General features: G+C 35.2%; 1 pseudogene; it reads left to right on the top strand.

Moving 5' to 3' along the window:
* Positions 1-214: 214 nt before the first annotated feature.
* LOC136152334 (small ribosomal subunit protein eS6-like) overlaps positions 215-17,760 on the top strand; it is a 36,678-nt pseudogene continuing 19,132 nt past the window's right edge.

Genomic DNA, 17,760 nt, shown 5'->3' on the forward strand with positions numbered 1-17,760 from the left:
AGTATGGAAGTTCCTCAAATTAAAAGAAGCACTGCAGTGAAGTTGCTCAGTAGTGTGAAACTCTTTGTAATCCCATGGATGTTAGCATAGCAGGCTCCATCGTCCATGGAATTTTCCAGGCAAGAGTACTGAAGTGGCTGGCATTTCCTTCTCCAGGGGATCTTCCACTGCCTCTCATTTTTGTGGTGCTTTGGATGCAGTCAACCACTTCAGGATGAAGTTGAACATCTCTTTCCTGGTTACTGGCTCCCAAGAACTTACTGAAGTTCTCGATGATGAATGGCAATGTTGTACCTTTTATGAGGTGTGTATGACCACAGAAGTTGCTACTGACGCTCTGGGTAAGGAAGGGAAGGGTTGTGTGGTCTTAATCAGTGGTGGCAATGACAGCAAGGCTTCCCATGAATCAGGGTGTCTTGACCCATTGACAAATCTGCCTGCTATTGAGTATGGGGCATTCCTGTTATAGACCAAGAAGGACTGGAGAAAGACATGGTAGATCTGTACAGTGTTAGTTTGTGGATGCCAATCAGAGTGTTCTCAATTCAGTCAATGTAAAAAAAAAAAAAAAAAAAAAAAAAAACAAGAGAGGGGAGAAGCATTTATTCCTGGACTCGCTGATATCACTCTGCTCTGTCACTTAGAACCCAAAAGAGCTAGCATAATCCACAAACTTTTCAGTCTCTCTAAAGAAATGATGTCCACTGGTATGTTGTGAGAAAGCTCCTAAACAAGGAAGGTAAGAAATCTAGAACCAAAATACCTAAGATTCAGTGTCTTGTTATTTCATGTTCTGCAACACAAACACTGCTGTATATCTCTAAAGAAACACTGTATTAAGAAAAATAAGGAAGAGGCTGCAGAATACGCTGAACTTTCGGCCAAGAAAATGAAGGAGGCCACACAAACATGTGCGCGCACACACATACCACACACACACACACACACAAATGCTTGGAATAAATTGCCAAGAGATAGTGACTATTCCTCTCTGAGAACTTCTAAGTCTGAATTGAGTGAAAAATGAGATTTCTAAAAGTAACATCAAATATTGACAGAATGATCTCTGTTCATTTCCAAGGCAAACCATTCAATATCTCAGTAATTCAAGTCTATGTCCTGACGAGTAAGGCTAAAGAAGCTAAAGTTGAATGGTTCTATGAAGATCTGTAAGACCTTCTAGACCATTGCCCCCAAAAGATGTCTTTTTTATTATAGACATATATGCAAGTTTTTTTCATTATTTTGCATTCCTACTGGAATGCAAAAGTAAGAAGTCAAAAAATAGCTGGAGTAACAGACAAATTTGGCCTTGGAGTACAGAGTGAAGCAGGGCAAAGGCTAATAGAGTTTTGCCAAGAGAGGTCATAGCACACTGGTTATAGCAAATGCCCTTTTACAAAAACGCAAGAGAAGACTCTACACATGGACGTCACCAGGTGGTCAATACCGAAATCAGATTGATTATATCCCTTGCAGCCAAAGATGGAGAAGCTCTATACAGTCAACAAATCAAGACCAGGAGCAGACTGTGGCACAGACCATGAACTCCTTATTGCCGAATTCAGACTTAAATTGAAGAAAGTAGGGAAAACCACCAGACCATTCAGGTATGACCTAAATCAAATCCCTTACAATTATACAGTGGAAGTGAGAAGTAGATTCAAGGGATTGAATCTGATAGACAGAGTGCTTGTCCATTGTACAGGAGTCAGGGATCAAGACCAACCCCAAGAAGAAAAAATGCAAAAAGGTCAAATGTTTGTCTGAGGAGGCCTTACAAATAGCTGTGAATAGAAGTGAAAGGCAAAGGAGAAAAGGAAATAAAAACCCATTAGAATGCAGAGTTCCAAAGAATAGCAAGGAGATATAAGAAATCCTTCCTCAGTGATCAATGCAAAGAAATAGAGGAAAACAATAGAATAGGAAAGACTAGAGATCGCTTAAAGAAAATTAGAGGTACCAAGGGAACATTTCATACAAAGATGGGCACAATAAAGGACAGAAATGGTATGGACCTGACAGAAGCAGAAGATATTATGAAGAGGTGGCAAGAATACACAGAACTATACAAAAAAGACCTTCACAACCCAGATAATCACAATGGTGTGATCACTCACCTAGAGCAAGACATCCTGGAATGAGAAGTCAAGTTGCTGTTAGGAAGCATGACTATGAACAAAGCTAGTGGAGATGATGGAATTCCAACTCACCTATTTCAAATCCTAAAAGATGATGCTGTGAAAATGTTGCACCCAATATGCTAACAAATTTGGAAAACTCAGCACTGGCCACAGGGCTGAAAAATGTCAATTTTCATTCTAATCCCAAAGAAAGGCAATGCCAAAGAAAGCTCAGACTACCGCACAGTTTCACTCATTTCACACACTAGCAAAGTAATGCTCAAAATTCTCCAAGCCAGGCTTCAACAATATGTGAACCAAGAACTTCCAGATGTTCAAGCCAGATTTAGAAAAGGTAGAGGAAACAGAGATCAAATTGCCAACACATCTGGATCATGAAAAAAGCAAGAGTTCCAGATAATAATCTACTTCTGCTTTATTGACTATGCCAAACCCTTTGACTGTGTGGACCATAACAAACTTTGAATATTCTTCAAGTGATGGGAATACCAGACCTCCTGACCTGCCTCTAGAAAATACTGTATGCAGGTCAGGAAGAAACAGTTATAACTGGACATGGAACAACAGACTGGTTCCAAATAGGAAAAGGAGAATATCAAGGCTGTATATTTTCACCCTGCTTATATGCAGAGTGCCTCATGAGAAACGCTGTGTTGGATGAAGCACAAGCTGGAATCAACATTGCCTGGAGAAATATCAATAACCTCAGATATACAAATGACACCACCCTTATGGTAGAAAGTGAAGAAGAAATAAAGTTCCTCTTGAAGAAAGTGAAAGAGGAGAGTGAAATAGTTGGCTTAAAGCTTAACATTAAGAAAACAGATCATGGCATCCGGTCCCGTCACTTCATGGCAAATAGATGGGGAAACAGTGGAATCAGTGACAGACTTTATTTTTTTGTGTCCCCAAATCATTGCAGATGGTGACTGCAGCCATGAAATTAAAAGATGCTTACTTCTTCAAAGGAAATTTATGACCAACCTAGACAGCATATTTAAAAGCAGAAACATTGCCAAAAAAGATCTGTCTAGTCAAAGCTATGGTTTTTCCAGTAGTGATGCATGTATGTGAGAACTGGACTTTAAAGAAAGCTGAGCGCCAAAGAATTGCTGCTTTTGAACTGTGGTGTTGAAAAGGACTCTTTGAGAGTCCCTTGGCCTGGAAGAAGATCCAACCAGTCCACCCTAAAGGAAATCAGTCCTGAATATTCATTGGAAGGACTGATGTTGAAGCTGAAACTCTAATATTTTGGCCACTTGATGCGAAGAGTTGACTCATTTGAAAAGACCCTGATTCTGGGAAAGATTGAAAGCAAAAGAGAAGGTGAAGATAGAGGACAATATGGTTGGATGGCATCACCGACTCAATGGATATGAGTTTGTGTAAACTCATGGAGTTAGTGATGGACAGGGAGGCTGGCATGTTGCAATACATGGGGTCACAAAGATCCCATAATGACTGAGCAACTGAACTGAACTGAACTAAAAAATAACAATTAAGATCAGTCGTCTAAGAATAAAAGCAAAAAGAAACAAAACAAAGCCAATAAACCAAAACAGCAAAAATAAAAATAGCACCACCACGTGATCTAAGGGTTCTACCCCTGGGTGTGTGTGTATCTGAAAAAAAATGAAAACACATTTTTGAAAATATGTGTGTAGTCCAATGTTTACCACAGTATTATTTATAGAGATCAAATAAGGAAGCAACCTAATGTCTATCAGCAGATGAATGGATAAAGAAGATGGGTGTGTGTGTTTCCACCAGGCTCCTCTGTCCATGGGATTTCACAGGCAAGAATACTGGAGTGGGCTGTCATTCCCTTCTCCAGGAAACCTTCCTGAACCCAGTATTGAACCTGGGTCTCCTGAATTGCAGGCAGTTTCTTCCCACTTGAGCCACCAAGGAGCATGGCAATGAACACACAAACACACACACGCACTCACACAATGGGATATTACACAGCCATACAAAAATAAAAATGAAATTCTGTCCTTTAAAACAACTTAGACCTAGAGCATATTATGCTTAGTGTAATGTCAGAGAAAGACAAATACTCTGTTATCACTTATTTATGAAATCTAAAAAATGAAATAAACAAATATATGTAACAAAACAGAAAGAGACCCAACAGACATACAGAATACCAATGAGGAGTGAGGAGAGAGGAACAAGTTAAGGGTATGGGATTAAGTGGTACAAATTACTATATGTAAAATAGATAAGCAATGTGATACATTGTACACCATAGGTAAATAAAGCAATTGTATGGTAATTATTTTAAGTAGAGTATAATCTAGAAAAATATCACATACTTCTACTGTACACCTGAAGCTATTGAATATTGTCAAGCAGCTATACTTTAATTAAAATAACTTCTTAAATAAGAACAAGAGAGTGTTTGATCACTTATTACTTCAACTACAGATTTGTAGGTATATGTATGATTTATCAAAAGAAAACCAAAGTTGAAGATTATATTTAGACTATTTTCTTTTAGAAAATAAAGTTATGAAAGAGACCTTTATTAGGATATAGTCATATATGTATGTACATAAACAATGGAAAATGAAATCACAATTTGTTACTCTAGTTAGCCTAAAGCAAATGTGTTAAGAAAGTGTGAGGAAAATATTCAAAAATTATGAAAAATAATGTTTCAACTCATTATGGAAGTGTCATTATTTCTAATTTTCAACCAAGTGTTTTAAGAATGCATATTTTAATCTCATTTCTTATTTAATTATATTGAATAACAAAGATTTTCATTGAATCAATTAGGCATTTAAGCACAGAAAATGTACAATAATCACTGAGGTAACAGACCTTTAGGAACTCAGTTCCCTGAAGGAATGAGTTGTAAAATGTATTGAAAAAATATATGAAAATTCCATACATACTGTTATTATACATTGCTTTAGAGAAGGAAGAGAAAATGCCTTACTATCCAGTGAGAACAAGTAATGGTTTAACAAACATGATTTTTGATCAGAATCCCAAAGAATGGGTTGGCATTCAGTTATTAAGGGGGTTTCTGGGATACATTAAGGTCAGAGTTTAAACTGCTCATGGAAAGTTCTAGAATATTAGTTTGAATATGTAGTCAAGTTTTCAAGTATCAAGGGTTTTGTGTTATTTACTAAATAATGTAAATAGTTATTACCTCTTGACTATTTCTTGAGCAGTGATTTGCCAGTCACTAGTCTACATGGCTTGTGTCATTTAATTTTATATTTGAGTAATATAATGGTAAATACCACAAATAATGAAAGGGAAACTAAGCATTTTATTTGCAGATTTTATTTTCAGGAGGTGAGATGAAGTCACTCAGTCACGTCCAACTTTTTGCGACCCCATGGACTGTAGCCTACCAAGCTCCTCTGTCCATGGGATTTTCCAGACAAGAATACTGGAGCAGGTTGCCATTTCTTCCTCCAGGGAATCTTCCTGACCCAGGGATCAAACTCGGATCTCCTGCACTGCAGGTAAACTCCTTACCATCTGAACCACCAGGGAATCCATGATGAATTTTCAGGAGAGTTAAAAAAAAACACCACAGTATTTTGGGCTTTGCAGGTGGTGCTAGTGGTAAAAAATCTGACTACCAGTTCAGGAGACTTAAGAGATGCAGGTTCAATCCATGGGTCAGGAATATCCCCTGGAGAAGGAAATTGCAACCCACTACAGTATTCTTGCCTGGAAAATCCCATGAACAGTGGGGTCTGGTAAGCTACAGGCCATAGGGTTGCAAAGAGTCAGACACAACTGAAATGACTTAGCACACATGGTCATTGTTTCAGAATGTCAAAGTGAAAGTACTATAGACATCCACGGAAGAAATATTAAAACACAGATTAACACAATAGCACTGGAAAATGGAGATAGTGGACATGATTTACATGTTATTTGGGATACATAACACTCAGGATTTGGTAATCTGCTGGATCTTTAAAATCTGGAAACAAAAAACAGTCACATTTGGCCTTGTGTTTAGGTGCCTGAATGCTTTCTTTCCCCCTGGGTGATGTGATACCATAAAGTTATCTTAGTAAAAATTAGCTTAAGAACACAGAAATAGATCCACATAAATATGTCCATTTAAATTTTGACAAAGTAGTAAAAATAATTCAATTGAGAAGGGTTAACTTTTTCAACAAATGATACAGGATCAGTTGGGCATTCATAGACAAATAGATGAACTATATACCAAACCTTACCCTGTACATAAAATTTATATGAATGGATTGTGAATTTGAATGTACAACACAAAACTGTAAAACTTGTAGGAAAAATAGAAGATATTTTGGAAGTAGTACTAGGAAAATAACTTTTAGATGACACTAAAAATCAAAACATGAAAAAGATATTGATAAGTTTGATTTCATCAAGTTAAAAACATTTGCTCTGTGAAAGATCCTGTTAAGAGGATGAAAAGGCAAATTATAGACTGGAAGAAAATATTTACAAACAAAACATAACAAAAACAACTCCCAAACCTCAATTACAGTAATATTAGAAAATGGTGAAGCTGCATAAGTGGAAATTTTATTATAGAGGATAAATAGATGACAAATAAGCAAATGAGAAAAGGTGAACATCTAGAAATAGAAATGAGAAATATCATGAGATATCACTACACACCTATCAGAATGGATAAATATAAAAATAATGATCCCACCAAATGCTGATGAGAATGTAGAGAAACTGGATGGCTGACATAATGATGGTAGGAATGTAAAAGTATGAAGCCTCTCAGGAAAGTAGTTTGGCAGTTTCTTTTAAAAATAAACCAATGGCTTTACCATATGTCCCAGCAATTGTGTTCTTGAGAAAATATCCTAAAAAAGTTAAAATGTATTTTCATTTTAAAATTTGTTAACAGATATTCATAAAAGTTTTGTTAGTAATAGCCAGAAACTGGAAACTACCCAAACGTCCTTCAATGATGAATGGTTATGCAATCTGTGGTACATCCATACTATGGGAAACTAATCAGCAATCTAAAGTAACAAACTGTAGATACACATAACTTGTGTAAATTTCAAATCATGGTGAATGAAAAAAAAAGTATCTAAAAAAATACATATTGCATGACTGCACTTACATAGCATTCGTGAATATATAGAAAAACATTATAAATATTAAACACAGGCTAAAGGTCATTAATGGTTTATAATGGTGAAGGGTAGGATATGGCTCTGCCGGGGTAGACTGTTAAGAGTTCTGAGATCAAGGTGCAATGAGTAATTTGATTTTGGTGGTGAAGCCTCCATCACATGAAGTTGCAATTGTGTTATGGTTACATAGAGCTACAAACACTTCAAACTATGTGGAAAGTTATATGTACAGATTTGTGCAGGTGTAACTGGTGTGCAGGTATAACAAATAACATGGTTTGCATCAATGTCTGTTCCCTGGTTTAGACATTGTGCAAGAGTTATGCAAGATGTTAGTACTGGGTTAAGCTGAAGGAAGTGTCCATGAAATAAAATTCTGTGAAATCTAAATCATCTAAAACTAAAGGTTTTCCATTTTTATCTTCCTGAATCCCTAAAACATTAATAAACTTTTGAATTACTATATAGGGTTAAATACTGGTGACCATAGGGTAAAGCGTCTGCCTGCAATGTGGGAGATTCGGGTTCAATCCCTGGGTCGGGAAGATCCCCTGGAGAAGGAAATGGCAACACACTCCAGTACTCCTGCCTGGAAAATCCCATGGACAGAGAAGCCTGGTAGGTTACAGTCCATGGGGCCGCAAAGAATTGGACACGACTGAGCAGCTTCACTTTACCTTTACTTTACTTTTTAACTCTATTTAAGAAGGCCTGAAAAAATAGGAGTCCCAGAAGAAGAAGACAAAAAGAAAGGCCATGAGAAAATACTCGAGGAGATAATAGCTGAAAACTTCCCTAAAATGGGGAAGGAAATAGCCACCCAAATCCAAGAAACCCAGAGAGTCCCAAACAGGATAAACCCAAGGCGAAACACTCCAAGACACATATTAATCAAATTAACAAAGATCAAACACAAAGAACAAATACTAAAAGCAGCAAGGGAGAAACAACAAATAACACACAAAGGGATTCCCATAAGGATAACAGCTGACCTATCAATAGAAACCCTCCAGGCCAGAAGGGAATGGCAGGACATACTGAAAGTAATGAAAGAGAATAACCTACAACCTAGATTGCTGTACCCAGCAAGAATCTCATTCAGATATGAAGGAGAATTCAAAAGCTTTACAGACAAGCAAAAGCTGAGAGAATTCAGCACCACCAAACCAGCTCTTCAACAAATGCTAAAGGATCTTCTCTAGACAGGAAATGCAGAAAGGTTGTATAAACGTGAACCCAAACAACAAAGTAAATGACAACGGGACCACACCTATCAATAATTACCTTAAATGTAAATGGGTTGAATGCCCCAACCAAAAGACAAAGATTGGCTGAATGGATACAAAAACAAGACCCCTATATATGCTGTCTACAAGAGACCCACCTCAAAACAAAAGACACATACAGACTAAAAGTGAAGGGCTGGAAAAAAATATTTCATGCAAACGGAGACCAAAAGAAAGCAGGAGTCGCAATACTCATATCAGATAAAATAGACTTTCAAATAAAGGCTGTGAAAAGAGACAAAGAAGGACACAACATAATGATCAAAGGATCAATCCAAGAAGAAGATATAACAATTATAAATATATATGCACCCAACATAGGAGCACTGCAATATGTATGGCAAACACTAACGAGTATGAAAGAGGAAATTAATAGTAACACAATAATAGTGGGAGACTTTAATACCCCACTCACAACTATGGATAGATCAACTAAACAGAAAATTAACAAGGAAACACAAACCTTAAATGACGCAATGGACCACCTAGACCTAATTGATATCTATAGGACATTTCACCCCAAAACAATCAACTTCACCTTTTTCTCAAGTGCACACGGAACCTTCTCCAAAATAGATCACATCCTGGGCCATAAATCTGGTCTTGGAAAATTCAAAAAAATTGAAATCATTCCAGTTATCTTTTCTGACCACAGTGCAGTAAGATTAGATCTCAATTACAGGAAAAAAAATTGTTAAAAATTCAAACATATGGAGGCTAAATAGCACACTTCGGAATAACCAACAAATCATAGAAGAAATCAAAAAAGAAATCAAAATATGTATAGAAATGAATGAAAATGAAAACACAACAACCCAAAACCTATGGGACACTGTAAAAGCAGTGCTAAGGGGAAGGTTCATAGCATTACAGGCGCACATCAAGAAACAAGAAAAAAGCCAAATAAATAACCTAACTCTACACCTAAATCAATTAGAGGAGGAAGAAATGAAGAACCCCAGGGTGAGCAGAAGGAAAGAAATCTTAAAAATTAGGGCAGAAATAAATGCAAAAGAAACTAAAGAGACCATAGCAAAAATCAACAAAGCTAAAAGCTGGTTTTTTGAAAAAATAAACAAAATTGACAAACCATTAGCAAGACTCATTAAGAAACAAAGAGAGAAGAACCAAATTAACAAAATTAGAAATGAAAATGGAGAGATCACAACAGACAACACTGAAATACAAAGGATCATAAGAGACTACTACCAGCAGCTCTATGCCAATAAAATGGACAACTTGGATGAAATGGACAAATTCTTAGAAAAGTATAACTTTCCAAAACTGAACCAGGAAGAAATAGAAGATCTTAACAGAACCATCACAAGCAAGGAAATTGAAACTGTAATCAAAAATCTCTCAGCAAACAAAAGCCCAGGACCTGATGGCTTCACAGCTGAATTCTGCCAAAAATTTAGAGAAGAGCTAACACCTATCTTACTCAAACTCTTCCAGAAAATTGCAGATGAAGGTAAACTTCCAAACTCATTCTATGAGGCCACCATCACCCTAATTCCAAAACCAGACAAAGATGCCACAAAAGAAGAAAACTACAGGCCAATATCACTGATGAACATAGATGCAAAAATCCTTAACAAAATTCTAGCAAACAGAATCCAACAACATATTAAAAAAATCATACACCATGACCAAGTGGGCTTTATCCCAGGAATGCAAGGATTCTTTAATATCTGCAAATCAAACAACGTAATACACCACATTAACAAATTGGAAGATAAAAACCATATGATTATCTCAATAGATGCAGAGAAAGCCTTTGACAAAATTCAACACTCATTTATGATTAAAACTCTCCAGAAAGCAGGAATAGAAGGAACATACCTCAACATAATAAAAGCTATATATGACAAACCCACAGCAAGCATCACCCTCAATGGTGAAAAATTGAAAGCATTTCCTCTGAAATCAGGAACAAGACAAGGATGCCCACTCTCACCACTACTATTCAACATAGTGTAGGAAGTTTTGGCCACAGCAATCAGAGCAGAAAAACGTAAAAGGAATCCAGATAGGAAAAGAAGAAGTGAAACTATCGCCGTTTGCAGATGACATGATCCTCTACATAGAAAACCCTAAAGACTCTTCCAGAAAATTACTAGAGCTAATCAATGAATATAGTAAAGTTGCAGGATATAAAATTAATACACAGAAATCCCTTGCATTCCTATATACTAACAATGAAAAAACAGAAAGAGAAATTAAGGAAACAATACCATTCACCATTGAAACAAAAAGAATAAAATACTTAGGAGTATATCTACCTAAAGAAACGAAAGACCTATACATAGAAAACTATAAAACAATGATGAAGAAATCAAAGAGGACACAAACAGATGGAGAAACATACCGTGTTCATGGATTGGAAGACTCAATATTGTCAAAATGGCTATTCTACCCAAAACAATCTATAGATTCAATGCAATCCCTATCAAGCTACCAACGGTATTTTTCACAGAACTAGAACAAATAATTTCACAATTTGTATGGAAATACAAAAAACCTCGCAGAGCCAAAGTAATCTTGAGAAAGAAGAATGGAACTGGAGGAATCAACCTGCCTGACTTCAGAATCTACTACAAAGCCACAGTCATCAAGACAGTATGGTACTGGCACAAAGACAGAAATATAGACCAATGGAACAGAATAGAAAGCCCAGAGATAAATCCACGAACCTATGGACATCTTATCTTTGACAAAGGAGGCAAGGATATACAATGGAAAAAAGACAGTCTCTTTAACAAGTGGTGCTGGGAAAACTGGTCAACCACTTGTAAAAGAATGAAACTACAACACTTTCTAACACCATACACAGAAGTAAACTCAAAATGGATTAAGATCTAAATGTAAGACCAGAAACTATAAAACTCCTAGAGGAGAACATAGGCAAAACACTCTCCAACATAAATCACAGCAAGATCTTCTATGACCCACCTCCCAGAATATTGGAAATAAAAGCAAAACTAAAGAAATGGGACCTAATGAAAATTAAAAGATTTTGCACTACAAAGGAAACTACAAGTAAGGTGAAAAGACAGCCCTCAGATTGGGAGAAAATAATAGCAAATGAGGAAACAGACAAAGGTTTAATCTCAAAAATATACAAGCAACTCCTGAAACTCAATTCCAGAAAAATAAATGACCCAATCAAAAAATGGGCCAAAGAACTAAACAGACATTTCTCCAAGGAAGACATACAGATGGCTAACAAACACATGAAAAGATGCTCAACATCACTCATTATTAGAGAAATGCAAATCAAAACCACAATGAGGTACCATTACACGCCAGTCAGGATGGCTGCTATCCAAAAGTCTACAAGCAGTAAATGCTGGAGAGGGTGTGGAGAAAAGGGAACCCTCTTACACTGTTGGTGGGAATGCAAACTAGTACAGCCACTATGGAAAACAGTGTGGAGATTTCTTAAAAAACTGGAAATAGAACTGCCATATGACCCAGCAATACCACTTCTGGGCATACACACCGAGGAAACCAGATCTGAAAGAGACACGTGCACCCCAATGTTCATCGCAGCACTGTTTATAATAGCCAGGACATGGAAGCAACCTAGATGCCCATCAGCAGATGAATGCATAAGGAAGCTGTCGTACATATACACCATGGAATATTAGTCAGCCGTTAAAAAGAATTCATTTGAATCAGTTCTAAAGAGATGGATGAAACTGGAGCCCATTATACAGAGTGAAGTAAGCCAGAAAGATAAAGAACATTACAGTATACTAACATATATATATGGAATTTAGAAAGATGGTAGCGATAACCCTATATGCAAAACAGAAAAAGAGACACAGATGTACAGAACAGACTTTTGAACTCTGTGGGAGAAGGTGAGGGTCGGATGTTTCGAAAGAACAGCATGTATATTATCTATGGTGAAACAGATCACCACCCAGGTGGCATGCATGAGTCAAGTGCTTGGGCCTGGTGCACTGGAAAGACCAGAGGAATCGGATAGAGAGGGAGGTGGGAGGGGGGACTGGGATGGGGAATATGTGTAACTCTATGGCTGATTCATATCAATGTATGACAAAACCCATTGACAAAAAAAATAATAAAAATAAAAAGGAAGGCCTGAAAAAAAAAAAAAAAAGAAGGCCTATATTTCTGTTTCCAGTCTCCTGTAAATTTCTACAATATGGATGTTCAGGTTTTATTACCTATATGTATTAATACATATATTAATTATAGTTTTAGTATCTATATGTATTAATACATGTTTTAATTAGCTTCCCTGGTAGCTAAGTCTGTAAAGAGTCTGCCTGCAGTACAGGCAGACTGGGTTAGATCCTGGGTTAGATCCCTTTGTCAGGAAGATCCCCTGGAGAAGGAAATGGCAACCCACTTCAGTATACTTGCCTGGAAAATCCCATGGACAGAGGAGCCTGGAGGGCTACAGTCTATGTGGTCACAAAGAGTCAGACCTGACTTAGCAACTAACAACCACCGTATGTATTGATATTGTTATGAATACCAACTTGAGATACACAGAGAGGATACACTATTTACATACAGCAAATAATAAAAGTGCCTTTGTCTTTGCCTCAATATTTCACCCTGGGGTACAACAAGGAGAACTAGAAGAGGGTATCATTTTACATATAATGTAGTGGCAACCCACTTCAGTAATCTTGCCTGGGAAGTCTCATGGATAAAGGAGCCTGGAGGACTACAGTCCATGGGGTCACAAAAGAATCATATACAACTGAGCAACTAAACAACTGCAAAGAAGAGATCCAAAAATAGTGAATGTGGATATTAAATAGGAAAGAGAAAGAGTTGTCTCCCTTTCTACTCTGAGTCTCCTCAGAAATATAATGGGAAGGATTTTGTGTTCTTACCCTGGTCTTTTGTAATGAATTTTTCAGGGGAAAGATGATATTAGAATTTGCAGATTTTTAATCCAAATGTATCCCCATAGAAGGGGTAAATTACCAACTCTTGAAATATAAACACAAGACTCCAGGTATATTTATCTAACTAGCTAATTAGTCATAATTTAACTTATAGGCTTTTATTTTAGAGTGGGTAGCAAGTTTTAGTGAAATTGGCTAAAAGTTTTGCTAAAAAGCCATGATTGTTAAGGGACATAATATTTTTTCTCCAGCCTCCCAGAAGATAGAATTTCCTAGTCTTCTATCTTTTCTAGAAATAATTGCTGCTATGTTTCTTTAATATCATGTTAAATTCAAGATCCATATATCACCATTTTCAGTGAACTTGATAAGTTACGAAAATTATTTATAGACAGCATTTTGTCCCACAGGTGTATCATTCAATGGGAATGAAAACTTTAAGATTTTACTTATCTTCCTCCAAGGAATTGAAAGAGAATTATAAATATTATTTGGGCCACTTCTCCAACTGTGCAGTTGATTAGTTTTGAAAATAAGTGACCAAAGCAAATTTATCTTCTCTCTTTTAAAAGTACTTTTCTGAATTCTGTAAGAATATGTTTTCTTTCCTTATGCTCCCTTTATGCAAATTTGTGACTTATTCCCAGTTAGTATTTGATAGGATAGGCCATATTTTAGATTCCACATATAAGTGATATCATATATCTTTGTCTTTTTGTTTCTGACTTAGTGTGATAATCTCTAATTATATTCATGTTGCTGCAAATGGCATTATTTTCTTTATTGTTAATGAGATTAAGATATATATATATATGTACATAAACCTATTGGTAAATATTTAACATATTAAGAATACTAAGTATATCAGCCATTAATTTGTCAGCCATTAGTTCATATTTCAATTTCAAAAACCCTTAAGAAATTTGAGTCCCATAGTAGACCTTATTAAATGTTAGAAAAATCTTATTGAGTGTGTCATTGGCTTACTAAAGTTCACTGAAGCTTTTCCTCCTTCAATACATGTAGAATTTAAATGTGATTAATAGTAACTTTCTCAGATTTTGGTTAGAAAAGTTTTCTAATGAATCTATAAACTGAATCTATAGCATGCTTATTTTATTTTGCACTATCTACCTTAACTTCAAAAGGAAAAGCAATTGATAAGTGCCTGTAGCCTTATTTTTGAGGAAATCTTATTGGCAGGGATTTTTTTTTTTTTTTTAAGTGGAAGAGGTAGATATTTAAGCAGAAATACTATTCAGAACCCCTTGAAGAGTAGTTGAAATGGGCAACATTAGTGTTTCAGGCAGGTGATGTGTATATTGACACCCTCTTCAAATTGAAGATCTAAAATTTTTTAGTATGTGTGTAAGATTATAAACCTTCTTTCCACATGAGCTTTTGTATTATTGATCTGGTGTCACTGACTAAACATCTAGCACTCAAAATTTGTTTGATGAGGTGGGCTTAGGAGCAATCATAAAATTCTTGTTAAATGATTTATACAACCTGAAATTTGTATGTATGCTATTGAATATGCATAGCAACTGATATCCATAATTATTGATAAAGCCCAAGAAGCAAACATGAATGCAAACTGAGTAAAAATGCCTCTGAAATAGAATCTCCAGAAAGGAAAAAAAATCCATGAAAAAATTAAGTATATATTTTTATAGTATATTATCAATCATAGTGCAAAAAAATGAAAATCTGTTTGTACTGGTGCCACATTAATTTGATCATCAATATAGTAAAAATGCAGAAAAACAATTGCAATAAACAGTGTAAATGAATAGAAAAACTTCAAGTAATTATGATTGTTTTTTTTATACATTTTATAACATTTATTATGATGATCAGATATTTTAAAAATATCAAAATTTTCTAAGCATACATAAGTAGAGGGAGAATATCATCATGAATTTCTTTGAACCCATCATACAACTTCAGCAATATCTATTTTAAAATACTGTATTGTGTATATGTTTGAAGAGTACACCTATATATTATTTAAAGGTAATTAGCCACCATTGATGGAAAACATTTTTTTTTCCATAAAGGTCCCACTATGTAATATGAACACATACCGATCTTTAAATATAATCAATTCTCAAAATAATATCCAATATCTGGTTTCTGTTCAAATTTCTCTGCTTATCTGAAAATGTATTTAAGTTAATTCAAATTTAATACAAATGGATCTCATCTATTACTATTGGTATATACACACTAACAGTATTGGTTATGTGTTCCTTAACTTTCTTTTTATCTATAATTTGTCTATCATTCCCACCTTGTCACATTTTAATGCTAGGTTTTTGAATAAAAGAAGAAAAGTCATATATACAAAAAACATTTTGACAAATTTGTACTATTACAGATAACCTAGAGGGGTGACCTGAGGGAAGTGGTAGGCAGACTCAAGAGGAAGGGGATGTGTGTATACTTCTAGCTGATTCACATTGTTGTACACTAGAAACCAACAAAATATAAAGCAGTTATCCTCCGATTAAAAAAAGATAAAAGGTAATACTTCTGCCTAACATGTGCTACTCAAAAGGAATATCATTCCGTATTTTAGGTGAGCTTTTTTACTCAAATCACCTTCTGTGCATTTTTTTTGTTTGTTTGTTTGAAGATTTTTCAAGTTGTAATTACACAATGAAGCAACTAAGAACACGGTGAAAGAATATTTTTGTCCAGTAAGTACAATATATTTTCCATAGCAGAGTAAGTACATATTTATGAAAGTTTGAAGTAGACATGCAAGATTTCACACTATTTTTAGAGTTGACTATATTTAAAATTGTTATACTATTTTTAAAAAGTATAAATGGTTTAGAATTTCCCATATGTTCATTATAAATTCATCTCATATGTTCAAAGACATTTCTAATTTTTCAAAGGCCTGTATGAACAAGAGTAACTGGAGTTTATTTTCTTTTTGTTTTATAAACTAGACTTTTCGATATAAATTTTATCAGCATATTTCATGGGTTCAAAACACTGAACACAAAACAGAGTACAAATTTCAGTACCTTGTTTTTAGAGGACCACATTAGGTTGCATGAATATGAAAGGTTCAGTTCAGCAGATACTTGCATTAGTAATACATTCACATAATCCATTTGTAAATTTCAGGGTGCTCTTCTACAGTATTACTGCCTATACACCACAACTTGACATTTCTGTACACAACTGTAAAACTCTACAAACAATTTAATGCCATCTAAAACTGTACTTCAGACTTTAATATACTTCTGCTATGTACAGAATCATAAGGTATTAGAAGCTAGAGAAGGAAAGGAATTCTAGGTCATCTTGTCTCTCTCTGTTCCAATATGAGATTATTCCAGAAATATATGCTTAAATATTCTAAGAAAGATTTAAAATGATTCCAGTAAAAGAGTTTCTGCTATTTCCCATGGAACCACTCTGCAATCTAACATACTTCAATAGAAAGCTATTTCACTTACTCCTTAGGTTTCCCTCTCTTCCCTTTCGCTACACTTTGTTGAGTATGGTTTTGGAATGCTGTTTTGTCGTGTGATCCTTCAGATATCATGAGCATCGCTGCTGCCACACACTGTTTAAGTGCATGGGAAGGAAAAACATATAGAATGATAAGAAAGCTTACTGCATTATAATGTGTATGGTAATACTGTAGACAAATGTTGAATCATAATTGCAATTGTACTTCAGTAGAGAAGTTGAGTGCTTTAGCGACATAGCTCTAATATGCATATCATAATCTAATGTAATATGCTTGAATTAGGAAAGGGACATGAAAAACATGCTGAACCATCTGATTTCTTAAAACAATGGTATTTTGTCTAAAGCCAGTTGGAACAAATATTCCAATGATTTCATACTTCAGCATTCTTAAACCTCTGAAAAATGAAAACATTTGTAGAAATAAACAGGCAATGAATGAGGGCTTATTGAACATGAATCCTTTGTTGAGAAACAGCTGGACTAGTCCCCACTATAGAGCAGAAGCACCATGTTGAATGCTTCATGCACATACACAAACATACCAAATATTAAATTATTCTTTCAATAAAGCCTAAGTAAATATTTTATCCTAAAGAGAACCCATTTTAATCTAGTCTAGCATAGCCAACATATATACTAGAAGCTAATCAGAAGAAAAATGTACGTCCATTATTTTTAAATACTGTGGGCATAATCACATTAGATATAGTTTCATTAGAATTTAGACTAATCAGAGTTTCTCTTTTAAAGATTATCAATCCATTTCAAAAATTTAAATATTCTGATCTTAGAAATCTTGAGAGAAAAATCAATTTTCTTTCCA

Source organism: Muntiacus reevesi, chromosome 21, assembly GCF_963930625.1.
Source record: "Muntiacus reevesi chromosome 21, mMunRee1.1, whole genome shotgun sequence".
In the NCBI taxonomy this organism is placed as follows: domain Eukaryota; kingdom Metazoa; phylum Chordata; class Mammalia; order Artiodactyla; family Cervidae; genus Muntiacus; species Muntiacus reevesi.